The sequence below is a fragment of the Cyprinus carpio genome, unplaced genomic scaffold (genome assembly GCF_018340385.1).
Source record: "Cyprinus carpio isolate SPL01 unplaced genomic scaffold, ASM1834038v1 S000006593, whole genome shotgun sequence".
NCBI classification, from domain to species: domain Eukaryota; kingdom Metazoa; phylum Chordata; class Actinopteri; order Cypriniformes; family Cyprinidae; genus Cyprinus; species Cyprinus carpio.
Window position 1 is genome coordinate 566,897 of NW_024879242.1, and position 16,110 is coordinate 583,006.

Consider the following 16,110-nt stretch of genomic DNA (forward strand, 5'->3'; position numbering starts at 1 on the left):
GCTAAAACTGTAAATTCTACTTCTTGTTACAAGTATGGTAGAACCATCACTTCTTCCACAAAAGACTGCTTTGTAAGTAATCTTCCTGATGTATCCCAATTCCTTAGCATATCCAAAACCTCAGAACAACTTGATGATGTAACAGAAACTATGGACTCTCTCTTTTTTAGCATTTTAAATACAGTTGCTCCTTTACACTTAAGGAAGATTAAGGAAAAGAGTCTGACACCGTGGTATAATGAGCACACTCACACCCTAAAGAGAGCAGCCCAGAAAATGGAGCGCAGCTGGAGCAAAACAAAACTAGAAGTATTTCGTATTGCTTGGTGGGAAAGTAACCTATCCTACAGAAAAGCATTAAAAACTGCTAGATCTGATTACTTTTCGTCTCTTTTAGAAGAAAACAAACATAACCCCAGGTATTTATTCAATACAGTGGCTAAATTAACGAAAAATAAAGCATCAACAAGTGTTGACATTTCCCAACAGCACAGCAGTAATGACTTTATGAACTACTTTACTTCTAAGATTGATACTATTAGAGATAAAACTGTAACCATGCGGGCGTGAGCTAGAGTATCGCATCAGATAGCGTGCTATAGATCGCCTGAGGAACAATTCCACTCATTCTCTACTATAGGAGAGGAAGAATTGTATAAACTTGTTAAATCATCTAAACCAGGAGTTCTCAAAGTCTGCATTCAAAGGTCCAAATCTGAATTTTCATCAATGACAAAGGTCCGGAACGATCAACATTCATTTTATGAAAAAATAAGGTGCCTTTTGCATTCAAAATACATAAACAAAACAATTCATTTAAGTGTCTGGATTTTTCTTAACAAAACACCACAAAAGTAACATGGTTCAAAATACAGAGCAGTCTAATGTGAGAAATGGCACTGTCTGTCTCCCATCAGCTGCCGAAACCGTGGCACAAAAGGTGTGGTTGCTAGACGGAGACACTGGCCTAAATGTTCATTAGTCAAGCTGCTGCGATGTGAGTTCTTAACAGCATTCATTGCTGAGAATGCAGACTCACACCGATAGGTTGACCCAAACATGGTAAGAACACAAATGGCTACTTTCTGTAGATCGGGGAAATTTTCAGCTGTGACCATTTTAGTCCAAAAGGTAACAGTGTCACAGTCCACTTCCTGCAAAGCCACATTTTCCTGCAAGTCAATGAGTTCAGTCTGCAGAGATGCCATGCTTGCCCACGGGAAGATGCTCTTGATTTCTTTTGAAAACTCCTCAACATTCTTGACTAGGAATGGAGATGGAATGCAGAGCAGCACTTGTCTGCCTACATTGAAGCCCTCAAAGCGCATCCTGAAATTTTCAGCTAGCTTCTCCAAAAAGGAAAGATGGTGACGATGGTGATTGCCATTAGTCTGCTGGAGAAGAGTTGGAAAGTGAATATGTGGCCCTGTGATGTCACTCTTAAAGATCTCCAGCCGCCTTTCAAAGGAGCGTACTGCTGCCATCAGATCACACACTATGTTGCCTTGGCCCTGGAGTTTCAGATTTAGTTCATTTAGATGAGATGTTATGTCCACTAAAAAGGCCACAACCTCCATGGTGTCTTTGACATTCTTCTGCTGGGACAAAAACATCTCCAAATCTTTCCTGATGGCCCAAAACCTTTCCAAGACTCTTCCCTTACTCAGCCACCTAATGTTGTTATGGAGGAGTAAGTCGTCATAACCAGCATTTACCTGATAAGAGAAAGAAAAAAAAATATACAAATAAATAAATACATTACCTTTTTGTGTTGCATAAATATTCATAAAGTGAACACAAACACCTTTGTAAATGCTGTAAATGTAAATTGTTAAAGTCTGTTGTAAGTAGATTTTGATGACAACCTTTAATAGTTCCAAATGCATATAATTACATTTTATTCACAATTAAAAATGATTAAATAAAAAACATTTGTGAAATAAGGGTTGACTTATCATCAGTCAGTGGGGGAGATTTTCAGCATTTCCTGCATTAATTATGCCTTAGTTACACATTGATTAAAATTGTTAAAGATGTAAATGCTTTTGCTCTGAAGCCATATTTTTTTTTATTTGGCAAGTCTCTCTCTCTCTCTCTCTCTCTGTGTGTGTGTGTGTGTGTGTGTGTGAGTGAGTGAGTGAGTGAGTGAGTGAGTGTGTGTGTGTGTGTGTGCGTGTGCGTGTGATCAACACTTAATAAACCCCTATTGACCCACACACACAAAAACAAAGTAGAAGTAAAAAGTCAAATAAATTCTCACCTCAGTCAGGAATGCCCGCAGAAGACCGTGCTGAAGGGCAGAGGATGCTCTCAGGTAGTTCACAAGCTTCATAATAGTTTTCATGACGTCTGAATATTCTTTTCCAAGGCTAGCACACAGCACGGACTGGTGTATTATACAGTGGTATGTCAGCAGGTCGGAGTGCTGCTCTTTCAGACGCTGAACAGCTCCCTTCTCCTTCCCTATCATGGCTGGAGCACCATCAGTAGTGATGGACACAATATGCTTGACATCAATTCCCCATTCATTAAGCATCTGCATGATAGCTTCATAGATGTCCTCTCTTCTAGTGTGACAGAGTGGAGTAAGGCCCAGTATGTCTTCACAGAATGTCCCCATTGCCTTGCTGAAATATCTGACAAACACACATAGCTGGGCTTGGTCTGTGCTATCTGTAGACTCATCCACCGCAAGTAAAAGGCAGGGTGCACCTTTGATATCATCAGTTAACTGCTTTACTAAGTCATGGGTAAGTACCTCTGTTATCCTGGTTGAAGTGTCATTGGACAGTGGAATTTTCTTTAATTTCTCTGACATCTCCTGTCTCTCCTTTCCCTCAAACAAAGCATCTATCTCCACTAAACACTCCTTAACTATCTCTGCATCAGTGAATGGCTTCATGTTTTTGCCTAGTACCCAGGCCACACGGAAAGATGCTTCTGTAGCTCTCTCTTGCTGTGTCACAGCTCTCACAAGCAACTTATTTGTTGATTCATATGAAGACTTTAACTGTCGTAGTTTTGTATTTAACTGTCGTAGTTTTGTACTTCTGTATTTTGTGGATATTGCCGTTCAAAATGACCGTGTTTTGTTTCATAATGCCGTTTGACATATCCAATCTTCACAACTCCAACTGTCTCATTACAAATCAAACAGAATGGCTTTGTGCTGGACTGGGGCAAAATGAACGCATACCTTTCTGTCCAATCATCTTTGAAAACTCTATTTTCTTTGTCAACTTTTCTTTTTCTGGACAATGACATCCTCCACACCCATTCAAACGCTTACTGCAGTGAAGTGTCACGGCGTGCGACTCGCGCCCAATTATGTCAAAAGTATACACTCACTGGATGTCATGGCAACTGAATCACGGAGGAAAACTTTAAATATCTCGCCTTAGCTTTAATTTCGGACCATCTCCAAAAAGACATAAAACATTAAACAAATGATTTTGACATGCGTTATTCAAAGTAGGAAATCCAGACTTTTAATCCCTTACACACAATTACTGCTGTTGAAATACGAAATGGAGGCGGGTCCGGATTGAATTCCCTCCGGGTCCAGATCCGGACCGGAGTCCGGACTTTGAGAAGTGCTGGTTTAAATCTTACTTGTATGACCGCCATCAATTCATAGCAGTGAATGAAGAGGAATCATATCGATCACAAGTGCAGTATAGAGTACCTCAAGGCTCAGTACTAGGGCCGTTACTCTACATGCTTTACATGTCACCCTTGGGAGATATCATCAGGAAACACGGTGTTAGCTTTCACTGTTATGCTGATGATACTCAGCTCTATATTTCTTCGCGGCCCAGCGAAACATACCAATTTAAAAAAACTAGCGGAATGCATAGTCGATATAAAAACTGGATGACGAGTAATTTCTTACTACTAAATCCTAAAAAAACAGAGGTGTTAATCATAGGACCTAAAAGCTCTGCATGTAATAACCTAGAACACTGTCTAAGGCTTGATGGATGCTCTGTCAGTTCTTTGTCATCAGTTAGGAACCTACGTGTGCTATTTGATAGCAATCTTTCCTTAGAAAGCCACATTTCTAGCATTTGTAAAACTGCATTTTTCCATCTCAAAAAATGTATCTAAATTATGACCTATGCTCTCAATGTCAAATGCAGAAATGTTAATCCATGCGTTTATGTCCTCATGGTTAGATTATTGTAAGGCTTTATTGGGTGGTTCTTCTGCACGCTTAATAAACAAACTCCAGCTGGTTCAAAATGCAGCAGTTAGAGTTCTTACTAGAACCAGGAAGTATGACCCGGTTCTGTCAACACTGCACTGGCTACCTATTAAACATCGTTTAGGCTGCATTAATTAGTTAAACCAGAACCGGGAACACTTCCCATAACACCCGATGTACTTGCTACATCGTTCGAAGAATGGCATCTATGCTAATATTAGTCTGTTTCTCTCTTATTCCGAGGTCACTGTAGCCACCACATCCAGTCTGTATCCAGATCAGATGGTCATTGCAGTCACCCGGATCCAGTACATATCCAGACCAGATGGTGGATCAGCACCTAGAAAGGACCTCTACAGCCCTGAAAGACAGTGGAAACCGGGACAACTAGATGAGCCCCAGATACAGATCCCCTGTAAAGACCTTGTCTCAGACGACCACCGGGACAAGACCACAGGAACCTGTTGAGTCCTTTGCATAATGTGACATTACTGCAGCCTAAAATTAAACTGCTGGTTTCGTCTGGTCAGAGGAGAACTGGCCCCCCGACTGAGCCTGGTTTCTCCCAAGGTTTTTTCTCCATTCTGTCACGGATGGAGTTTTGGTTCCTTGCCGCTGTCGCCTCTGGCTTGCTTAGTTGGGGACACTTCATTTACAGCGATATCGCTTACTTGATTGCAAATGATTGCAAAGATACTATTTAAACTGAACTGAGCTGGATGATGACATCACTGAATTCAATGATGAACTTCCTTTAACTGTCATTTTGCATTATTGACACACTGTTTTCCTAATTACTGTTGTTCAGTTGCTTTGACACAATCTGTTTTGTTTAAAGTGCTATATAAATAAAGGTGACTTGACTATAGTGGCATTCATTAAGTGACGTGACATACAGCCAAGTATGGTGACCCATACTCAGAATTCGTGCTCTGCATTTAACCCATCCAAAGTGCACATACACAGCAGTGAACACACAAACACCGTGAACACACACCCGGAGCAGTGGGCAGCCATTTATGCTGCAGCGCCTGGGGAGCAGTTGGGGGTTCAGTGCCTTGCTCAAAGGCACCTCAGTCGTGGGATTGCCAGCCTGAGACTCGAACCCACAACCTCAGGGTTAGGAGTCAAACTCCCTAACAATTAGGCCATGACTTCCCCATTAGGCCATGACTTCCCTTTATAAACAGCATACAAATGTCAAGCAAAACTGAAACAGCATTGGGCTCACGAGCCTGTCTCATACCACAGGAATCCAAATGTTTCCATTTTTGCCATTTTTGTTGTAACATTTGTTTGCATAACTATTATTCATTTTGTAGCCTAAACATGGCTTCGGACTTCACTCATGTTTTAATATCCGTATAAAATCTTTCTCATGCACAAAAATGTTTGTTTGGGCACTGCACGCTGATTTTACAGCAGACCTAAAATAAACAGTGTAACTTTTATGCATTAAGATAAAATAAGAGTGTCACAAAAACGAGTGTCGCCTATACTTGTTGCACAGTGTTTTGTTTAATTATTTTGTTTATCTGTTAATTATATTATAGCCCATATATTTAATGTGATCCTATTTATTTTATTCCTTTTATAAACTTAATTTCTGTTTTTCTCCTTTCACAGAAGCACTGCAGGTGCATGATGCAACGATTGAATCCTTGTAGTCTTGTTTACGCTGCTATTAACACATATAAAGCATATAAAGCGCGCAAGTTCAGGTAACTCAAAAACTTGCGTACACGAGCTGGGACGTGAGATTTGATCGTAGCAACACGTCCAAATTAATAAATTCCAAGTTTTGCTCTGAAACGGCAAATTTTCTGTCGTATGTTCGTTTCGTTAATGAGACCCATTGTTTATGTTGTTACTGTTCTTGTGTATTGTCTTTTGTTTTGTATACTGTTTTATGCATGCTTATGATAGAACCACTCGTTCATGTAATCTTACCTGTATGTAATCTTACCATGTTTAGTATCTATGAATTCATCTTCTGATGATCTAAACGAGAGTGTGTATTATATGTTAGTACCCAGGCAATATATAAGTGTTCTAAGAATCTTAATAATTTTGCATCAACACCTAATTGAGTTCCATATCCAAATTACCATACTCTCAGACAAAGGTCATAAAACTCCCCAGTATTTCCAACTTCCCGCTTGGAATTTCAGCCTTTCTCATTGGACAAACCCATCCTGAGAGGCGTGAATCTTCTCAAACCTTAAAAGGCTCATGCACAGTTCTGCCCAGGGGCCTCATTTATAAAACTGTGCGTAGGATCCTTACTAAAACTCTACGTACGCAAAAAAGCCAAAAATAGCGTACGCAAAAAAATATTCAGATTTATAAAACGATGCGTACGCACACCTGCACGCAATTTTCATTTTATAAATCACAGCCTACCTGATAATTTGCGCACGCAAAAAAAAAATCATTTACCGCCCTTTATCCACCCACATTCAACCATATATAGACAATGCAAATTACCCCATTGGCCATGCATATTAAAAGGAGCAAGGAAATTTGTGTTTTTTAAAAACAAAATCATGGCAGCAATGGAGAGCAAGGGCAAGAAGCGAAATTTCTCTGAGGCAGAAATAGAGGTTCTTGTCAGTGAGGTGGATGAAAGGAAGGCTATTTTGTTTGGTGGCCACAGCAGTGGAATTACCAATAAAAAACAATATTTAGAGTGGCAACACATCACTGCTCCAGTAAACGCAGTTGCTTCGGCAAACAGGACGGTTCCAGATGTAAAAAAGAAGTGGTCCGATTCTTCACAAATGGCGCATTACTTCCTGACGGAGCCCTGCTCCCTGATGATGTCCTTCTTGTTGGGGAGGGGGGTGTGGGTCAGGCTCTTCATGCTGGTGTTGTGGTAGGTTGGGAGGAACAGGGATACCATTCATCAGTGCAATGTTGTGTAAAATAGCGCACACCATGATGATCTGGCATACTTTTTTTGGTTAATATAGAAGTCTACCACCCGAAGCATCAAGGCAACGCCATCTACACTTGAGGCCAATGGCTCTCTCAACTACTGAGCGCGCACGAGCGTGGGTATCATTAAAGCGCACTTCTTCTGCGCTCTGAGGGTTTTAGAATGGGGTGAGTAGCCAGTCACCTGTAAAGTATAACATATTATTTGTACAATAGGCTTTAACTGTTATGTAAAAACAATTATATGCATTTACTTACCCAGAAGCCAGCCATCGCGAACGGCACCTGCCCTAAGTCGATTCCCTACACTGCTGTGCGCTAGAATAAAAGAGTCATGTGTAGAACCAGGCCATCGTGCCACAACATTCCTTAGAGTCAAGTTGGCGTCACATATAATTTGCACATTTATTGAATGCACATGTTTGCGATTCACATAAATTAATTCATCTATATATGGAGCCCTTATAGCAATATGAGTGCAGTCGATTGCGCCGATTACATTTGGGAAACCGGACATTGCTGCAAATTGCCTTTTGATATTGGCCTGTTCTCCAACAGTGTAAGGAAACTTTATGTATCGATTGGTCATTTGAATAATCCCTTTCAAAACTGCAGGCATTAATGAGCTTAGGGATGGCTGTGAAATCCCAGACCTATGACAAATTAATAGGAATGTTAAAATCAATAAAGTTTTGCTTAAAAAAAAAGTACACTTAGTTACCTGTCGCCTATTTCCCGCTGATATGTCCCGGTTGCCAAAAATTCTCTGAAACTTAAAGTACTTGGGTTGGTACCGGGATGGCGCGGTTCCGTGTTGTTGGTCTTTGTAATGCTGGGCCAAGTTCAGCACACAGATCCAAGAGCATGGCTCTAGGAAATCTAAAGCGGCTTATTAGCCACTCATCATCATGGGCTAGGAAATCCTCACGGTCCCTGAATACTCCTTCCCTCCGAAGTCTGCCATTGGCATAGTCTTCCAGCAGTCCCAGCGCATCCATCATACAATATGCACTTAAGTGTTGCTGCAGTAGGCTATTTATGTTTTCAGCGATCAGATTTAATCATTTACACATTATCACATTAATCACATAATGAGTGATAGGCCTACATCCATTTAAGAATGGAAGTGAAAGAAATTAAATTTACTTACTTTCAGCATATAGTTCCTTTTATGTCTTTAAACTAAACATGCATGTATGTATCTTTAGGACCCATAATGGTGATTTAATGTTAGTTGTATTTTTGTTGTAACCGGGACCTATGAGCAACTTGTAAATATTGTAAATATTGAAATATGTCAAAGTAAATTTTGCCATTTTGCAAAGGGTTAATTCCCTTTATCCGTAGTCAGTTCCTCAACTCACCATCAGTGTCGCCAAACTGCTTTGTCTTCAAAATGTGCGTACGCATGGGTCAGAGTTTGCGTGTAGGTGCGCATATTTTCACGTCAAGTTTTTCTTTATAAATCCCACCTTTTGAGCAGGAACTGCTTACGCATGTTTTCAGCCCTGTTTTGTGCGTACGCAGGCTTTATAAATGAGGCCCCAGGTCTTCTTATACTAAGGCTTCTGCTAAGTTTTCTACTAAATCTCCTGATGGCTGCCCATGTGGAGAGCTTGAGCCGGTGCGGTTGTGCCCGGTGGGCTCCAACACATAGCCTTTCAGTCTGCGGTTCTGTTAGATAAGAAGATGAGGATGTAAGCTAGTCTTCTAAGGACACCCTAAGTCCGTACCAGACCTCGTGCCTTGACTTTCCATTCACTAAAAATCCTAGGATCTCAGCTGATCTCTCTCTTAGCTCTTTTTCACTTTCCACTGGGAAGAAACTCCCAATCACCATTGAGTCAGGACATCTTTGGAATTCATCACTCTTCAAACTCGGAAGAACGTGATCGCAAGTCCAGAACCTCCAAACCATCAAGACTTTCATCCGAGACTACAGTCGTGGCCAAAAGATTTGAGAATTACATAAATATTAGTTTTCAAAAAGTTTGCTGCTAAACTGCTTTTAGATCTTTGTTTCAGTTGTTTCTGTGATATACTGAAATATAATTACAAGCACTTCATACGTTTCAAAGGCTTTTATCGACAATTACATGACATTTATGCAAAGAGTCAGTATTTGCAGTGTTAGCCCTTCTTTTTTTTAGGACCTCTACAATTCGACTGGGCATGCACTCAATCAACTTCTGGGCCAAGTCCTGACTGGATGAGAAGCAACCCCACACAATAACTTCTTCAAGATTCTCAGAATTAGTGGGTTTTTGTTTGTCCATCCGCCTCTTTAGGATTGACCACAAGTTCTCAATGGGATTAAGATCTGGGGAGTTTCCAGATGGACCCAAAATTTCAACCTTCTGGTCCCCGAGCCACTTAGTTATCACCTTTGCCTTCGTGCTGGAAAATGCATTGTTCTTCACCAAACTGTTGTTGGAAGAAGTTGCAGGATGTTTTGGTACCATTTTTATTCTGGCTGTGTTTTTGGGCAGAATTGACCCACTCCCTTGGATGAGAAGCACCCCCACACATGAATGGTGTCAGGATGCTAGTTGGCATGACACAGGACCACTCACCTTTTTTCTTCTCCGGACAAGCCTTTTTTCCAGATGCCCCAAACAATCGGAAAGGGGCTTCATTGGAGAATATGACTTTGCCCCAGTCCTCAGCAGCCCATTCACTATACTTTCTGCAGAAGATCAATCTGTCCCTGATGTTTTTTTTTGGAGAGAATTGGCTTCTTTGCTGCCCTTCTTGACACCAGGCCATCTTCCAAAAGTCTTCGCCTCACTGTGCGTGCAGATGCGCTCACACCTGCCTGCTGCCATTCCTGAGCAAGCTCTGCACTGGTGGCACTCCGATCCCGCAGCTGAATCCTCTTTAGGAGACGATCCTGGCACTTGCTGGACTTTCTTGGACGCCCTGAAGCCTTCTTTACAAGAATTGAACCTCTTTCCTTTGAAGTTCTTGATGAACCTATAAATTGTTAATTTAGGTGCAATCTTAGTAGCCACAATATCCTTGCCTGTGAAGCCATTTTTATGCAACGCAATGATGGCTGCACGCGTTTCTTTGCAGGTCACCATGGTCAACAATGGAAGAACAATGATTTCAAGCATCACCCTCCTTTTAACATGTCAAGTCTGCCATTCTAACCCAATCAGCCTGACATAATGATCTCCAGCCTTGTGCTCGTCAACATTCTCACCTGAGTTAACAAGATGATTACTGAAATGATCTCAGCAGGTCCTTTAATGACAGCAATGAAATGCAGTGGAAAGGTTTTTTTTGGGATTAAGTTAATTTTCATGGCAAAGAAGGACTAACCAATACATCTGATCACTCTTCATAACATTCTGGAGTATATGCAAATTGCTATTATAAAAACTTAAGCAGCAACTTTTCCAATTTCCAATATTTATGTAATTCTCAAAACTTTTGGCCACGACTGTACATCCAGACACTCGTTCCAGGCCAAGAGAATGCAAGTATTGTACATTTAACAAAACGAAACAGAGGTTTAGTATAATCTATAGACCCCATTATAAACGGCGCTGATTGTTTGTTTGTTTGTTTCTTAGTTTGTGTTAGGGTTTAGTTAATAAAATTCTTGTGCACAAATTACAAGAGTTTCTAATTCTGCCTTGCAAATTAATTGTCCCTTTCTAGAGAGTGTCTTTCTAGAAAATGAAACATTTTCTTAACATTTGTTCCCTCACAGTAGCAGCAATCGTGACAGTTATTCATGTCTTAACTTTCAGAAGAGTGTATCAGTGCGGTGCTACATTTAATGTAAAATTGAAATGGCTTAAATAAACTTTATCATTAATCTTGTCCACCGATACTTTAAGAACTGGACAACGTTATATAAAAATAATGCCTATTACAGTAGGTGGCCATCCAAAACATTGGTTCTACCGCCGCCGCGGCGTCTGCAAAGTGCATTTGCAGCTTTTGACCGCTGAGTGGTGCTTTAATCCCAAGTTTTCAAACAAGCGCATCAAAGCACATTTTCGCAAATAGACGTCAGCTTTGCCTCACCGAAGTGTTATATTTGACTGCAGCCAGGGAAAATGAAAGAAAAAATATTTAATATTCACGGTTGAAAGTTTAGTCCTTATGAAGATATGTGCGTTTCTTAGAACGAATTCAAGCAGGATAAATATCAAGCCTATGAGACTGTGCTTATATTTTCTCTACACCAAATTTTAGATTAGACACATTTAAATAGTGTGCAGTATTATTTATATAATATGAATTATGTGTTATATTATTAAAAAGAAAATGTGGTTTACTTTGCATCGGAGCATTAAAAGTGGTACCCTATTGTGAGCTAGGCTTGCGTGTTTTATAAATTATTTTCTTTATTTTAGTAAAACGTGAGGCACTGTATAATTTCGCTTCCATTATTTAGGCCTAATTAAAACAAGAAACAAATAAATTAAACCTGCACGATTTAACTAAATCATTGAAACTCTAAAGAATGGACTGATTAATGAAACGTCCTCACTTATCAACAAAGTGCACATGATGTAAAAAAAAAAAAAGAGCTTCATTAATTGACAACTTCAGTGATTTTAAATTGAGTCTTCTTTACTTGCTTTCATATAATTTAAGTAAAAATAAATAAATAAAATAAAATAAATAAATTGCAGCCGAATTTAAATGCAGGTTTGTATGATATTCCTTAAAATATAAGTGCAAGATTTGCTCTGCGCATGATGCTGAGTGCACGTGCAACATTTATTCTTATTTGTCTACATATTTTATCTTCATTACAAATCATGTTTGGTTTTATTTTGGATAATTGCATGTAAAACAAATTATTTACTTTGTAATGCATATGCAAAATGTGAATTATTATTCATATTCAAGTGTTTGTACAAAAATTATTAATGCGCATGCATGACAGGGAGGCGCCCTCTCGATCACGTGATTTTTTTTTCCTAATAATGAAATAACTGAAAATTGTGGTGTTTCACATACATGAGAAATATATCAACAGAAAGCTTGAAATGTCTTTTAAACCAATCAATTCAAAACGAAAGCATTATGTAATCTGTGAAGGTTGTATTTCTCTTTAAAGGCGCGTCCATGTGGAGAGAGTCAGCACTGTGAATTTCATCTTGCAGCCGACAAGAAAACATTTGTTTATTAATAAATAATTAAAATGTCTCCTTTTTTTCATAATTATTAGGCTACTCTGCCGGTGCTTTGTGAAAAACTTAATGCATGTTCTTGAGCGTGGAATATATTAAGGCTGGATTATAGTTGTAAATTTAATATAAACTTGCGATTAGTTGACAAATGAACGACTAGTAACTAGAAAAATCTTACGTGGGAGGCAGACCTATTAAATACCCTAAAATTTTTTAAAGCATTTTATACACGTTTGCATACATTTTTCTTTCAGAACGGTCTGTAATGGAGAGATGCCTTAACACTGATTTTTCCTCTGAAACACAAAAACGAAAATTGAAATAAAATCAATATTTTATGTTTTGAGAATGATTGGGCTCAACCGTCCCCAGCGCGTTTGAGACACTCTGCCGAGCAGAGTATGAGCGGAGCGGTGTTATTCTGACTGGGGCGAGGAGTGGATTTTTTAACAGTCGGAGTGTCGTGGTTTTCACTCGCTCCAGCACCTCTCCATCACGAATACAATTCATGCCAACAGCCCGTAATATAACCGCATTTTTAGCAATAATTCACATGATAAACATATTTAGCTATAGCTTGATACACATAATCTCTCTGACCAGAAGATTATAATGACGGCAATAGTCGAGCGGGATGTTACAGGCTAGTTCTCAAGGAGTTTGTCTTCCTTTTACTGATTATTTTCGATTTAAAGCATGATTTAAACAGATACAGCACATTCAAACGTAATTGCTGTCGCAATAAAGCATTCAAACAAATGTTATTTTACAGTGCTACTTCATCTGTAACTGATTTTGAATGAGCAGAAATCTGTAACAAATGCATCGATCTGTAGATAAAATAACTGACGAAAATTTAAACTGTTGTTTTCATCACAAACAAAATTTGCACAGCAGAAAGCAGCAATTATACCTTTTAATGCTGACAATTTTATTAGTTTGGCGTTTGGTACAAAAAGTTTGCACACAATAGCCTAATCCCCTTTGAAACTCTCCTGTAATTTAATTAATTAATTTATTTTAATTTTATTTTTATAAGCTATTATGAACATAACATTTCAACTTTAGCCACGGAGTGAAGGCGGAGCAGTGTTTCTGGTATCAATGAACCGCGGAGCTTAGTGATTATTAAATGCTCGGAGCGCGGAGGGAAATTGTTGCTGCTCCACTCCGCTCACATAGGCCTACTGTACTGCCGAGTGAGAGAGATGTTTCGCCCTATATGAACAAGGCCGTCCGGTGTAGACACAGTTAGACAGTGTCTGCTATATTTACAAATAATTGATATAAGAAATAAAAATAAATACATAACCTAAACCAGTGGTGTCCTCCGTCCATGACACTGACTCACTGCGGAGTTGCCAGTTTTAATCTGAACAGCTCTTAACGCCGAGTGGATGGTTAGATGCATGATGCGCTAGTATTAAAAAATAATATATTGTTATATTAAAACTTGTTTTGAACAATTTCTTTGTAATTTGAATATTGATTTTAAGCAGGGAGGTAAAAAAAATCGATTTAAATTGTAAATCGGATTTTTTTGTGAAAAAAAAAATCAGGGATTTTTTTAGGCCATAGGTCTATCGCCCAGCCCTAATGCAAAAGTTTTTTTTTTTTTAAGTTAAGGCAACTTCCTCTGAAATTATGTTATAATAACTAATAAACTTTATTGCTCTATACAGTAGTCAACATTTGAAGTGGATCAAACCTTTCTTTAAAGTTGTCCTAAAACCTGTTCTGCAAGTTTGAAACCCTCATAAGACACTGTCCATATGAAAGAGCAAGAAATTCACACCTTTATCTCGACCCCCACAAGTTATACAGAACTACCCCCCAAACCCCTAGCCCCCTCCAGCTGAACTGAACTCGGTCTGTTTTTTGGCTGTGAGGAACGCTGAGTTGTTACTGGGTTGAAACATGCCTGCACTCACAGCAGCCCCTACTCTTTTTATTCATTATTTTCCCGCAGCCCATATTATTCTTTTCACTAGACCAAAATAATAACAAATTATCAATTGATAATTAATCATTATTTTGGCCAAAATCATTGTTATTTGTGAACGTAGGCGTTTGCGGAAGGCTTTAAGACCAAGCGGAATCCTCCGTCAGCTGCTCCCGCTTCACAGCGCGCGGGACTCGCGCAAACTGACCCAACATTTGGCAAAACATTCAGTCTGCCTGAAGGAAGACGTATTTCATTGTAAGTTAATGCTGTTAAATAGAGAGTAAAAAAAATAGTGTAGGCTATTCTTAAACTTGGAGCTCATTATATTGAAGTACAAATCCAAACACCAGAAGCAATCTACACTCTCAGTGTTCTTTCACTGAAAAGTATGCATTTTATTTATTTATTCACAGGCTATATGGTTGAAATAGTAATATTTTAGTTGAAAACTTTAAGTGCCATTGTTTAAAAAAAAAGCTTTATAGAAATGTTTCATAGACCTTCAGTTGTCATGCTTTAAAATCCCATGCCATTTGTAATTTCACTGTATTTTCACCTCCTAAATTACTACCCCAATTCTATAATGGTAAAATTTATTCAGACCGATGACATTTTTTATGAGATTATTTATTTTTATTTTTAGAATAGGCTAATTGTAGCCTACATAAATGGATGAATCAAAACAAATATAACTTTTTAACTGCAGGCAGATATAGGCCTATATTATTGTACATTACAAATATTTGGATCGTCCCTTATTTTATTTAAGAATAAATACTTATTTTCTTCAAAAATAAACATTATAAATAAATAATTAAAGAAAGAACCTCTATTAGCCCTTATTTGTAGGTTGTAGGAGATATGCGAGCGATTGATAGATTTAAAAAAAGAAAAAAGTGGGTGCTTGGTTTCTGAAAACGAATACAGCTCGTAAAAAAATGCTATGATGAAAAAGTCATGCTAACTTATTAATTCATAGAAATAATTTAAGCAATTAAAACCTTTTTTATACTAGATTCAACTTGAATTTCAATACTATTAAGCTGACTTTAAAATCTCAAGGAGTTTATAAGTTGAAACGGTAAAATGTCACAGTGCATGTTAAATAGCCTAAATGAACTTGTGTCTTGTATAGTATCTGAAGACCTTGATTGCATGTTAGCATAAAACTAACAATATAATTTTATTTTTTTTTAATGAACAATTCCTGTATAAAATGTGACAGCAACCTTTATATCAAACATTTTGAAATCGTCCACAGCTGAGCAACGCAGGAGGCGGATCTGAAGTTATATTTGTTTGTTCACGAAGTGAATGTGATGCACAAAGTCATTTTTAGATGCAATGGAAAAATAAAGCTGGATAAAAACATACACGAAAACCCCCTAAAAAATAAATTACATTTATGAGAGTTGCATTTTATTACATTCAGAAATAATAACGGAGGCCTAATAATGCTAAAGGCTAATGTAACAACAGGACATTTTTAGTTCCCTTCACTTTACAACAAATCCTTTAAATTCAACAGATTTATCAGAACAGAACAAGAATTACAAATATATAATTCTAATGGATAAATATAATTGCAGCAGGCTATATAATAATATAGACTTATAAACAACAACAAATCCAAACATTTATTGAAAAATCTGTTTTGTGGGGAACAAATAAAAGTGTTGTACTAAATATGGTAAAATGTTACACATTGCTATTTGTATTATTATAAAATCCATTCATTAAAAACATTTATGAATGTATTTATATATAAAAATATACTATAAAATTAAAAAATATAAATATATTTTAAATGTATAGCAGATTCTTTAATAAGGCAACAACATATGATAGATACGACAGGACAAAACAAA